The sequence below is a fragment of the Rhinoderma darwinii genome, unplaced genomic scaffold, assembly GCF_050947455.1.
Source record: "Rhinoderma darwinii isolate aRhiDar2 unplaced genomic scaffold, aRhiDar2.hap1 Scaffold_4358, whole genome shotgun sequence".
Taxonomy (NCBI): domain Eukaryota; kingdom Metazoa; phylum Chordata; class Amphibia; order Anura; family Rhinodermatidae; genus Rhinoderma; species Rhinoderma darwinii.
Window position 1 is genome coordinate 126,158 of NW_027463849.1, and position 13,397 is coordinate 139,554.

The following is a 13,397-nucleotide window of genomic DNA, read 5'->3' on the forward strand; positions in this document are numbered from 1 at the left end:
AGCTCCAGGCCAGATCCTTCTGTGAATTAAAAATGAATTTAGCATTAACCATGCTCCAGATAATTTTGCATTTGTTTTCATTAAAATTGCTAATGGGGGCTATTAAAACATTTTCTTTTATTTCCTTTAAAACATATTTACTATTTTTTACATCTTCTATTCTTTTGTCTTTTAGGTTAAAAAGGTTCACTATTTTTTCTAAAATCTTATACTTGTCTGGCAGGTTAAAAGCATATGGCGAGCTTAAAACCGTAGAGAACCATCCGTACCTCCTCATAAAATAGCCAGTGTTAAAACGGATAAAATAAGACCAGTAGTGTTCCTTAAAAACAGTATTAAGACACAGTGTAAAAAAATGGATTAAAAGAAATGCTTTTATATTTGGAAAATCTTTACCACCCATTAGCTTTGGTAACATCACTTTTTCTCTCCTGAGCTTCTCCATCCTAGAATTCCATAAAAATGTAAAACATGCCTTGGTAATCTTTTTTAATAAAATATCAGGGGGAGGGAAAACCATACTTAGATATAATAAAATTGGTAAAATCACCATTTTTGTGATTAAAATTTTTCCCTCCATTGTCAGTTTTCTAAGATTCCATAAACAAATTTTCTTATTAACTTTTTGTGCCACCAAGTCCCAACTGATAAAACCATTGTTTGACTCATTGAAGGAGACCCCTAAAATCTGTACAGACTCCGACACAGGGACTGGAATGTCCTGTAAAATCATATTGCCAATATTTAAAATATTACTTTTATTAAAATTGACTTTAAAACCGGAGGAGCAGCAAAATTGGTATATCTGTTGTAATGCTTTTTGCAGTGACGGGGCGTCCCTGCACAGGACCGCGACATCATCCATGTACCCCACCACTTTTGCCTCTAGTCCCCCCCCGCCCGGCAGGGGGACTCCACATATCTGCCTGTCATTCCTCAATCTGCAGAGTAGAGGCTCGATCGCACATATAAAAAGTAGTGGGGACAAGGGACACCCCTGCTTCACTCCGGAGTTTAAAAGGACGTCCTGTGTCTTAAAACCCTTTACTAAAATCTTGCTCGTACAATTTTCATAAAAGGCCTTCAGAGACTGTAAAAAACCTTCTGGTATACCCATCTTTTCTAAAACCTTAAAAAGATAAAAATGTGATACTCTATCAAAGGCTTTCTCGAAATCTATGGATAAAACCGCCAATCTGCCTTTTCTCTCCTTCGTATCACCAATAGCATCTTTTAAAAGGTTTAAATTGTCCCATATGCTCCTCCCAGGTATCCCACAGACTTGGTTGGAGTGGACGATTTTCTCTATAACAGCCTTTAGTCTATTCGCGCAAATCTTGGCCATTATTTTATAGTCTGCGTTTAGTAAGGTGATAGGCCTCCAGTTTTTAATATCTGTTTTGTCCCCCTTTTTATAAAGCAGGGACACCTCACCTTTCTTCCAGGACCCCGGGAGGGCTTTTGTTCTAAAAACTTGAGTAAAAAGGGAATAGAGATCCTCTTTTAAAACTCCATAAAATGTGACATAAAACTCTATGGGTATACCATCAGGGCCAGGGACTTTACCTGTTTTAAAACTCTTGATGGTATCTAAAATCTCCTGTTCCGTAATATCCTGTAATAAAAAATCTTTGGAGACAGGATTTAAAACAGCGTCAACCTCCTTCAATGAGTCGTTCATCAAATCAACATTAACAAGCTTTATATTAAAAAGATCCGCATAAAATCTGTGTACCTTTTTTAAAATATTGTCAGTGTTTGTATCTCCATCAACATTGTCTAACAGGGTATGCTTATCATTAATTTTCTTAAAAAAGTACCTGGAGCAGGTCTCATTTTCCTCGAGGTGTTTCATTTTTGAGCGAAAGACAATTTCCTTACCTCTCTGCTCCAGGCACTGGGAGATCTCCTTCCTAATCTCCATAATCTCCTCCTCCACCTGCATACCCTGTTCTCTGAACTTGTATTGGGTCTGCAGCCGGGTATTCAAATTAGCAAAAAAATCCTGTTTTTCTTTTGCTTTTCTCCTTCCGATTTTTATGAAAAAGTCTCTTATTTTTATTTTTATTTTCTCCCACCATGAGACTATGGACATATTTGGATGTCTTACCCGTCTGCAGCCCTTATAAAAGGTAATAAAATCAGATAAAATTTGCGGATCATCTAAAAGGGAAACGTTCATTTTCCAGGCTTTTTTGACAGTATTTTTCCCAATATCATTTTTAACTTTAAAATACAATAATTTATGATCAGATAAAACATTGGGATTAAGATCACATTTAAAAGGCAGTACTTGATAAGAGCAGAATATAAAATCGATCCTGGAGCTACAGTTCACATTGCTCCAGGTGACGCCGGCCTCTGCAGATAAATTGCTGTTACATTTCTTAAAAACATCAGTAAGTTTAAAATCAGTAACTATATCTTTTAATAATGAGGAGGTTTTGTCATAATTCCTGCTTACTGAGTTAGAGAACCGGCGTTCCCCCTTTAAAATACAATTAAAATCACCCGCTAAAACAAGTGGCTCTGAATCGTTTAAAAAAAGGGGTAAAATCTCTAGCATTCTAGCTCTTTCATTCTTGTCCGAGGACCCATAAAAATTTAAAAACTGCCATCTAATACCGTCTATAAAAGCTTTGACCAATAAAATTCTACCTGGTAAAATTTCATTAAAACTGTCAATTAAAACGTTCCCTTTAAATAAAATGGCGACACCTGCGGCTCTGGAATCGTTAGACCCGGACCACACTGAAGGTCCGAGTCTCCAGTCTTCCTTATATTTGTTGTAGTTCGTGCGATGTGGGATACAGCATTCCTGTAGGAAAAAAACGGTGGCGGAAAAAATAGAAAGATAATCAAACAGGGCAGCTCTTCTCGTCTTGGAATGCACGCTCCTAACATTTAAGGAAATGCCACCTAACTCTGCCATGAGGAAAAGGGAAAAGAGACAGTCTTATGTAATCTTACCCGAGGTGGCCTCAGCAGTCCTCGGCGTTACCAGAGACCTCACTCGAGCTCTCATCGCCCTCCGACTTCAAACCGACTGTATAACTTGAGGAGATTGGAGAGGAACTCATGTCAGACAGCTGACCCCCCGCCATACCTGAGGCACTTATCGCAAATGGGTCCCAGATGGACTCCACGGGCAAGGTTTCTGGAGCATATTGTATGGCAGCCTCCTCCCCTACGATAGGGGCAGGAAACGCACTCGCGGCCGTTTCCGGGACTTCTGTCACCTCAGAGGCAGCTATGCTTGTCTCCCCCAACTGGCGAGAAGGGGGGAGACCTTCAGCTGGTGCTTCCGGGGGCGCGTCAACTGGTTTCCCTGCTTTCGCTCTAGCAGGTACTCCCATCGGCACCCCCGCTGCCACCTCTGAGTACGCCCTACGCCTTTTAGTCCTTGCTGCCGCTCCGCCCGGGTCCTCTGCCTCAGGTACAGGCTGACCCAGCACCTCCTGCGGCCCAGGCGGATCAGCTTCATCCGAACTACCCATCTCCTCCGTTTCCTGAGGGGGCTTTTTCGTCCGCTGATCACTGGCTCTTCTCTTAAACCGCCTTTGCTCCTTTGGGTCACCTGTTTGGGGGGGTCTGCTGGAGGTGTCCATGTCATCTGCCTCTTCACCTCTTGGTTCCTCTCCTTGTGCGGGGGCGATCTGGCCTGCTGGCTGCTCTGGACGCCTCGGCCGGACCTCGGGTTGTTCCGATCTGTGGGGACAAGTAGCATATAGATGACCAACTCGGCTGCAAAAACGACACCTTTTCCCCAGAGGGCAAGTTTTGGCCTCGTGCTCAGAGCTGCCACAGTTCCTACAGGTGCTTTCGCAGAACTCTTTGGTGTGACCGTACTTTTGACATTTTCTACAGAATGGAGGCATTCCTGTATAAAAAAGATCTCCTGCCATATCACCTAATTTAAAGCGTGCTGGCGGCAACATTATCCCCCCTGCTGTATTGGCATCTCTATAACAAGTTACTAAAAATCTCCACTTTGACGTCCAAACTCCAACTTCGTTCATTATTTTGCCAATACATTTTACACTTTTGAAATAGGGGGATAAAAAGGACATCACATCTTTTAAATCAGCAAACGGGCAGTACATTTTTATCACAATCATCTTAGTGATGTCCAACACATGTTCGTAAAATTCAATACCGTCCAGTCTCGGATCGTTTTTTACCATGTATGCCGCCAGCAGATCTTGGAACACTCCATTCTGTACAAAAGTTATGTCGTATGTTCTTCTCCTAGGATAGTCTTGTACCGCCAATATCTCCCGCTTCTGAATGTTGAAAATGCCAACAAGCACGGTCTCCACCAAGAACTTCAGGCCGCAGGTCGTCGCCTTCTCTTCTGATACAATTACACGGATTGTATTCTTTATCCGGGCATACGCCGGTATCTCACCAGGACTTTCGTCCATGGTGAGGGGTTTTCAAGGAAAGTTACGCCACCCGTTGGTGACGTAACGTCTACGCAGCTTTTCCCCTTTTCGGCCGAAGCCTACACGGGGGATATGTGGATCGCAACTCGTTGCTCAGGACTAAGCCTCTCTCCCAAATAGCAGCACGGGGGTGAAGTCCAGGCGAACCTGGACGATCCCCCGAGGCCGAGAGAGAGGGTACCTGAGCACCTCCTAACCAAGACCAGGCAGCACTGACTACAAGTAATCAGAACTACACTTGATCTCAGCCAGAAGGCCGAGAAGCGATAACCCGAATGGGCCGGCCGTTGACCGAGCCTGCCTAATACTGCTGTTCACCCCTTGCAGCGATTGATTCAGCCTACTCCTAGGCAATTCCATGGGGCCCTGCAGGCTCACACACATTTACAGCTACTAAGCGGGAGGGAGGTGAATAAAGGCCGGAGAGGAAGCCAGACAGGATTTGCTTCTTTTGCTTGCACCACAATGCAGTGCTGAAAGAGGAGGAGGAATCTACATAAAAACGCCTTCCTGGCAACGCCCAAATGCCCTCCTGCCATGCAGATAAACACTGGCAGCGGCAGCAAGTGCATGCCCACAGCCACCCCTTGTTCCTTCACACCTTGTATCAGCTTTAATCCAATCCAGTCCGGTGCTGCCTGCTGAGCAGCACTGACCAACACTGCCTGGGCCCAGGCTTTTATCTCTGAGGCAGGCCCCATTATGATGTCAGAAAGCTGGCTCTGGAATCCTGAGGGCTCCACTATGACACGTGCAAAGTTCCGTCTGAACTTTATATAAGACGGTGCGGCTCAGTCAGTCACTCAGTGTTGCCTGAGAGGGCAACACTGCAACAGCCGGCCGCCAGGCTGTCTTTTTTTTGCACAGCTACTTGCCTCCAGGAGGCCACAAGAGGGAGACAAGGGACTGCAAAATGGAAAATAGGCATCCACCAACTTTACAGACAACTTCTCTTTGCTCCTACAACCTCCATCCTTGCACAGTTTGTTATTCTTCCAGGTAACATAGTAACAAATCCAAATTGCTGCTCTCTTTGTAGGCAAGCAAGGGTTTGTTGCAACTGCAATTCTTACTTCTTCTTGAAATGTAGGGACGACAGTACATTCCATCACATCCATCTAGTGTACACAGGTAGGTCCATTGTGGCGGGTAGGCGGCTGGCTGCTTTAATGGCTGTTTGCTGTTCCCCTACTCCACTCCACTCCACTATTTGACTGTGGTGCTGCATCAATCAGTGGCTGGCTCAGGTGCAGCTCTTTAACTTACCTAAAAGGGAGGGCGGAGAGAAGACAAGGAAGGTGAATGAGCTGTTCCAATGTGAAATGCCGGAAACACAGAAACACAGAAGACACACACACACACACACACACACACACACACACACACACACACACACACACACACACACACACAACAAGAGGTGGCAATGTATTAATTAATTGCATTTAATAAATGAGCTCATTATCACACATGACTGTACAAATGCATTGTCCAACAGGTGTTGAAATAATGGGATTAAAAGGGGAGATCCCATCAGAAAGACAAAAACAATAGCAAACACAAATAGCACTTTTGGAATCTGATTTTAGTCAACACATAAGGGAAGGGTGCACCGGTCCTGGAAATACTGCAATACCAGGTCAATGCGTGGAGTGGACAGAGCAAGCTCTATTTCCATCTCCCTGTTCGAAAAATCCATTTAATATATGGTCCCCAGATAGGGGACGTATCAGATATTAAACTGATAAGAACAGATACTACACTTGATCTTAGCCAAAAGGCCGAGAAGCGATAACCCGAATGGGCCGGCCGTTGACCGAGCCTGCCTAATACTGCTGTTCACCCCTTGCAGCGATTGATTCAGCCTACTCCTAGGCAATTCCATGGGGCCCTGCAGGCTCACACACATTTACAGCTACTAAGCGGGAGGGAGGTGAATAAAGGCCGGAGAGGAAGCCAGACAGGATTTGCTTCTTTTGCTTGCACCACAATGCAGTGCTGAAAGAGGAGGAGGAATCTACATAAAAACGCCTTCCTGGCAACGCCCAAATGCCCTCCTGCCATGCAGATAAACACTGGCAGCGGCAGCAAGTGCATGCCCACAGCCACCCCTTGTTCCTTCACACCTTGTATCAGCTTTAATCCAATCCAGTCCGGTGCTGCCTGCTGAGCAGCACTGACCAACACTGCCTGGGCCCAGGCTTTTATCTCTGAGGCAGGCCCCATTATGATGTCAGAAAGCTGGCTCTGGAATCCTGAGGGCTCCACTATGACACGTGCAAAGTTCCGTCTGAACTTTATATAAGACGGTGCGGCTCAGTCAGTCACTCAGTGTTGCCTGAGAGGGCAACACTGCAACAGCCGGCCGCCAGGCTGTCTTTTTTTTGCACAGCTACTTGCCTCCAGGAGGCCACAAGAGGGAGACAAGGGACTGCAAAATGGAAAATAGGCATCCACCAACTTTACAGACAACTTCTCTTTGCTCCTACAACCTCCATCCTTGCACAGTTTGTTATTCTTCCAGGTAACATAGTAACAAATCCAAATTGCTGCTCTCTTTGTAGGCAAGCAAGGGTTTGTTGCAACTGCAATTCTTACTTCTTCTTGAAATGTAGGGACGACAGTACATTCCATCACATCCATCTAGTGTACACAGGTAGGTCCATTGTGGCGGGTAGGCGGCTGGCTGCTTTAATGGCTGTTTGCTGTTCCCCTACTCCACTCCACTCCACTATTTGACTGTGGTGCTGCATCAATCAGTGGCTGGCTCAGGTGCAGCTCTTTAACTTACCTAAAAGGGAGGGCGGAGAGAAGACAAGGAAGGTGAATGAGCTGTTCCAATGTGAAATGCCGGAAACACAGAAACACAGAAGACACACACACACACACACACACACACACACACACACACACACACACACACACACACACACACAACAAGAGGTGGCAATGTATTAATTAATTGCATTTAATAAATGAGCTCATTATCACACATGACTGTACAAATGCATTGTCCAACAGGTGTTGAAATAATGGGATTAAAAGGGGAGATCCCATCAGAAAGACAAAAACAATAGCAAACACAAATAGCACTTTTGGAATCTGATTTTAGTCAACACATAAGGGAAGGGTGCACCGGTCCTGGAAATACTGCAATACCAGGTCAATGCGTGGAGTGGACAGAGCAAGCTCTATTTCCATCTCCCTGTTCGAAAAATCCATTTAATATATGGTCCCCAGATAGGGGACGTATCAGATATTAAACTGATAAGAACAGATACTACACTTGATCTTAGCCAAAAGGCCGAGAAGCGATAACCCGAATGGGCCGGCCGTTGACCGAGCCTGCCTAATACTGCTGTTCACCCCTTGCAGCGATTGATTCAGCCTACTCCTAGGCAATTCCATGGGGCCCTGCAGGCTCACACACATTTACAGCTACTAAGCGGGAGGGAGGTGAATAAAGGCCGGAGAGGAAGCCAGACAGGATTTGCTTCTTTTGCTTGCACCACAATGCAGTGCTGAAAGAGGAGGAGGAATCTACATAAAAACGCCTTCCTGGCAACGCCCAAATGCCCTCCTGCCATGCAGATAAACACTGGCAGCGGCAGCAAGTGCATGCCCACAGCCACCCCTTGTTCCTTCACACCTTGTATCAGCTTTAATCCAATCCAGTCCGGTGCTGCCTGCTGAGCAGCACTGACCAACACTGCCTGGGCCCAGGCTTTTATCTCTGAGGCAGGCCCCATTATGATGTCAGAAAGCTGGCTCTGGAATCCTGAGGGCTCCACTATGACACGTGCAAAGTTCCGTCTGAACTTTATATAAGACGGTGCGGCTCAGTCAGTCACTCAGTGTTGCCTGAGAGGGCAACACTGCAACAGCCGGCCGCCAGGCTGTCTTTTTTTTGCACAGCTACTTGCCTCCAGGAGGCCACAAGAGGGAGACAAGGGACTGCAAAATGGAAAATAGGCATCCACCAACTTTACAGACAACTTCTCTTTGCTCCTACAACCTCCATCCTTGCACAGTTTGTTATTCTTCCAGGTAACATAGTAACAAATCCAAATTGCTGCTCTCTTTGTAGGCAAGCAAGGGTTTGTTGCAACTGCAATTCTTACTTCTTCTTGAAATGTAGGGACGACAGTACATTCCATCACATCCATCTAGTGTACACAGGTAGGTCCATTGTGGCGGGTAGGCGGCTGGCTGCTTTAATGGCTGTTTGCTGTTCCCCTACTCCACTCCACTCCACTATTTGACTGTGGTGCTGCATCAATCAGTGGCTGGCTCAGGTGCAGCTCTTTAACTTACCTAAAAGGGAGGGCGGAGAGAAGACAAGGAAGGTGAATGAGCTGTTCCAATGTGAAATGCCGGAAACACAGAAACACAGAAGACACACACACACACACACACACACACACACACACACACACACACACACACACACACACACAACAAGAGGTGGCAATGTATTAATTAATTGCATTTAATAAATGAGCTCATTATCACACATGACTGTACAAATGCATTGTCCAACAGGTGTTGAAATAATGGGATTAAAAGGGGAGATCCCATCAGAAAGACAAAAACAATAGCAAACACAAATAGCACTTTTGGAATCTGATTTTAGTCAACACATAAGGGAAGGGTGCACCGGTCCTGGAAATACTGCAATACCAGGTCAATGCGTGGAGTGGACAGAGCAAGCTCTATTTCCATCTCCCTGTTCGAAAAATCCATTTAATATATGGTCCCCAGATAGGGGACGTATCAGATATTAAACTGATAAGAACAGATACTACACTTGATCTTAGCCAAAAGGCCGAGAAGCGATAACCCGAATGGGCCGGCCGTTGACCGAGCCTGCCTAATACTGCTGTTCACCCCTTGCAGCGATTGATTCAGCCTACTCCTAGGCAATTCCATGGGGCCCTGCAGGCTCACACACATTTACAGCTACTAAGCGGGAGGGAGGTGAATAAAGGCCGGAGAGGAAGCCAGACAGGATTTGCTTCTTTTGCTTGCACCACAATGCAGTGCTGAAAGAGGAGGAGGAATCTACATAAAAACGCCTTCCTGGCAACGCCCAAATGCCCTCCTGCCATGCAGATAAACACTGGCAGCGGCAGCAAGTGCATGCCCACAGCCACCCCTTGTTCCTTCACACCTTGTATCAGCTTTAATCCAATCCAGTCCGGTGCTGCCTGCTGAGCAGCACTGACCAACACTGCCTGGGCCCAGGCTTTTATCTCTGAGGCAGGCCCCATTATGATGTCAGAAAGCTGGCTCTGGAATCCTGAGGGCTCCACTATGACACGTGCAAAGTTCCGTCTGAACTTTATATAAGACGGTGCGGCTCAGTCAGTCACTCAGTGTTGCCTGAGAGGGCAACACTGCAACAGCCGGCCGCCAGGCTGTCTTTTTTTTGCACAGCTACTTGCCTCCAGGAGGCCACAAGAGGGAGACAAGGGACTGCAAAATGGAAAATAGGCATCCACCAACTTTACAGACAACTTCTCTTTGCTCCTACAACCTCCATCCTTGCACAGTTTGTTATTCTTCCAGGTAACATAGTAACAAATCCAAATTGCTGCTCTCTTTGTAGGCAAGCAAGGGTTTGTTGCAACTGCAATTCTTACTTCTTCTTGAAATGTAGGGACGACAGTACATTCCATCACATCCATCTAGTGTACACAGGTAGGTCCATTGTGGCGGGTAGGCGGCTGGCTGCTTTAATGGCTGTTTGCTGTTCCCCTACTCCACTCCACTCCACTATTTGACTGTGGTGCTGCATCAATCAGTGGCTGGCTCAGGTGCAGCTCTTTAACTTACCTAAAAGGGAGGGCGGAGAGAAGACAAGGAAGGTGAATGAGCTGTTCCAATGTGAAATGCCGGAAACACAGAAACACAGAAGACACACACACACACACACACACACACACACACACACACACACACACACACACACACACACACACACACAACAAGAGGTGGCAATGTATTAATTAATTGCATTTAATAAATGAGCTCATTATCACACATGACTGTACAAATGCATTGTCCAACAGGTGTTGAAATAATGGGATTAAAAGGGGAGATCCCATCAGAAAGACAAAAACAATAGCAAACACAAATAGCACTTTTGGAATCTGATTTTAGTCAACACATAAGGGAAGGGTGCACCGGTCCTGGAAATACTGCAATACCAGGTCAATGCGTGGAGTGGACAGAGCAAGCTCTATTTCCATCTCCCTGTTCGAAAAATCCATTTAATATATGGTCCCCAGATAGGGGACGTATCAGATATTAAACTGATAAGAACAGATACTACACTTGATCTTAGCCAAAAGGCCGAGAAGCGATAACCCGAATGGGCCGGCCGTTGACCGAGCCTGCCTAATACTGCTGTTCACCCCTTGCAGCGATTGATTCAGCCTACTCCTAGGCAATTCCATGGGGCCCTGCAGGCTCACACACATTTACAGCTACTAAGCGGGAGGGAGGTGAATAAAGGCCGGAGAGGAAGCCAGACAGGATTTGCTTCTTTTGCTTGCACCACAATGCAGTGCTGAAAGAGGAGGAGGAATCTACATAAAAACGCCTTCCTGGCAACGCCCAAATGCCCTCCTGCCATGCAGATAAACACTGGCAGCGGCAGCAAGTGCATGCCCACAGCCACCCCTTGTTCCTTCACACCTTGTATCAGCTTTAATCCAATCCAGTCCGGTGCTGCCTGCTGAGCAGCACTGACCAACACTGCCTGGGCCCAGGCTTTTATCTCTGAGGCAGGCCCCATTATGATGTCAGAAAGCTGGCTCTGGAATCCTGAGGGCTCCACTATGACACGTGCAAAGTTCCGTCTGAACTTTATATAAGACGGTGCGGCTCAGTCAGTCACTCAGTGTTGCCTGAGAGGGCAACACTGCAACAGCCGGCCGCCAGGCTGTCTTTTTTTTGCACAGCTACTTGCCTCCAGGAGGCCACAAGAGGGAGACAAGGGACTGCAAAATGGAAAATAGGCATCCACCAACTTTACAGACAACTTCTCTTTGCTCCTACAACCTCCATCCTTGCACAGTTTGTTATTCTTCCAGGTAACATAGTAACAAATCCAAATTGCTGCTCTCTTTGTAGGCAAGCAAGGGTTTGTTGCAACTGCAATTCTTACTTCTTCTTGAAATGTAGGGACGACAGTACATTCCATCACATCCATCTAGTGTACACAGGTAGGTCCATTGTGGCGGGTAGGCGGCTGGCTGCTTTAATGGCTGTTTGCTGTTCCCCTACTCCACTCCACTCCACTATTTGACTGTGGTGCTGCATCAATCAGTGGCTGGCTCAGGTGCAGCTCTTTAACTTACCTAAAAGGGAGGGCGGAGAGAAGACAAGGAAGGTGAATGAGCTGTTCCAATGTGAAATGCCGGAAACACAGAAACACAGAAGACACACACACACACACACACACACACACACACACACACACACACACACAACAAGAGGTGGCAATGTATTAATTAATTGCATTTAATAAATGAGCTCATTATCACACATGACTGTACAAATGCATTGTCCAACAGGTGTTGAAATAATGGGATTAAAAGGGGAGATCCCATCAGAAAGACAAAAACAATAGCAAACACAAATAGCACTTTTGGAATCTGATTTTAGTCAACACATAAGGGAAGGGTGCACCGGTCCTGGAAATACTGCAATACCAGGTCAATGCGTGGAGTGGACAGAGCAAGCTCTATTTCCATCTCCCTGTTCGAAAAATCCATTTAATATATGGTCCCCAGATAGGGGACGTATCAGATATTAAACTGATAAGAACAGATACTACACTTGATCTTAGCCAAAAGGCCGAGAAGCGATAACCCGAATGGGCCGGCCGTTGACCGAGCCTGCCTAATACTGCTGTTCACCCCTTGCAGCGATTGATTCAGCCTACTCCTAGGCAATTCCATGGGGCCCTGCAGGCTCACACACATTTACAGCTACTAAGCGGGAGGGAGGTGAATAAAGGCCGGAGAGGAAGCCAGACAGGATTTGCTTCTTTTGCTTGCACCACAATGCAGTGCTGAAAGAGGAGGAGGAATCTACATAAAAACGCCTTCCTGGCAACGCCCAAATGCCCTCCTGCCATGCAGATAAACACTGGCAGCGGCAGCAAGTGCATGCCCACAGCCACCCCTTGTTCCTTCACACCTTGTATCAGCTTTAATCCAATCCAGTCCGGTGCTGCCTGCTGAGCAGCACTGACCAACACTGCCTGGGCCCAGGCTTTTATCTCTGAGGCAGGCCCCATTATGATGTCAGAAAGCTGGCTCTGGAATCCTGAGGGCTCCACTATGACACGTGCAAAGTTCCGTCTGAACTTTATATAAGACGGTGCGGCTCAGTCAGTCACTCAGTGTTGCCTGAGAGGGCAACACTGCAACAGCCGGCCGCCAGGCTGTCTTTTTTTTGCACAGCTACTTGCCTCCAGGAGGCCACAAGAGGGAGACAAGGGACTGCAAAATGGAAAATAGGCATCCACCAACTTTACAGACAACTTCTCTTTGCTCCTACAACCTCCATCCTTGCACAGTTTGTTATTCTTCCAGGTAACATAGTAACAAATCCAAATTGCTGCTCTCTTTGTAGGCAAGCAAGGGTTTGTTGCAACTGCAATTCTTACTTCTTCTTGAAATGTAGGGACGACAGTACATTCCATCACATCCATCTAGTGTACACAGGTAGGTCCATTGTGGCGGGTAGGCGGCTGGCTGCTTTAATGGCTGTTTGCTGTTCCCCTACTCCACTCCACTCCACTATTTGACTGTGGTGCTGCATCAATCAGTGGCTGGCTCAGGTGCAGCTCTTTAACCTTACCTAAAAGGGAGGGCGGAGAGAAGACAAGGAAGGTGAATGAGCTGTTCCAATGTGAAATGCCGGAAACACAGAAACACA

General features: G+C 46.4%; 5 non-coding genes across 5 annotated transcripts; all 5 read right to left on the reverse strand.

Annotated features, from left to right (window-relative positions):
- Positions 1-6,047: 6,047 nt before the first annotated feature.
- Positions 6,048-6,238, reverse strand: LOC142713814 (U2 spliceosomal RNA). Its single transcript, XR_012870218.1, has one exon. It is a non-coding gene; the product is annotated as a U2 spliceosomal RNA (small nuclear RNA).
- Positions 6,239-7,570: 1,332 nt separating this feature from the next.
- Positions 7,571-7,761, reverse strand: LOC142713815 (U2 spliceosomal RNA). Its single transcript, XR_012870219.1, has one exon. It is a non-coding gene; the product is annotated as a U2 spliceosomal RNA (small nuclear RNA).
- A 1,330-nt stretch (positions 7,762-9,091) lies between these two features.
- Positions 9,092-9,282, reverse strand: LOC142713816 (U2 spliceosomal RNA). Its single transcript, XR_012870220.1, has one exon. It is a non-coding gene; the product is annotated as a U2 spliceosomal RNA (small nuclear RNA).
- Positions 9,283-10,620: 1,338 nt separating this feature from the next.
- Positions 10,621-10,811, reverse strand: LOC142713747 (U2 spliceosomal RNA). Its single transcript, XR_012870164.1, has one exon. It is a non-coding gene; the product is annotated as a U2 spliceosomal RNA (small nuclear RNA).
- Positions 10,812-12,129: 1,318 nt separating this feature from the next.
- Positions 12,130-12,320, reverse strand: LOC142713748 (U2 spliceosomal RNA). Its single transcript, XR_012870165.1, has one exon. It is a non-coding gene; the product is annotated as a U2 spliceosomal RNA (small nuclear RNA).
- Positions 12,321-13,397: the final 1,077 nt, after the last annotated feature.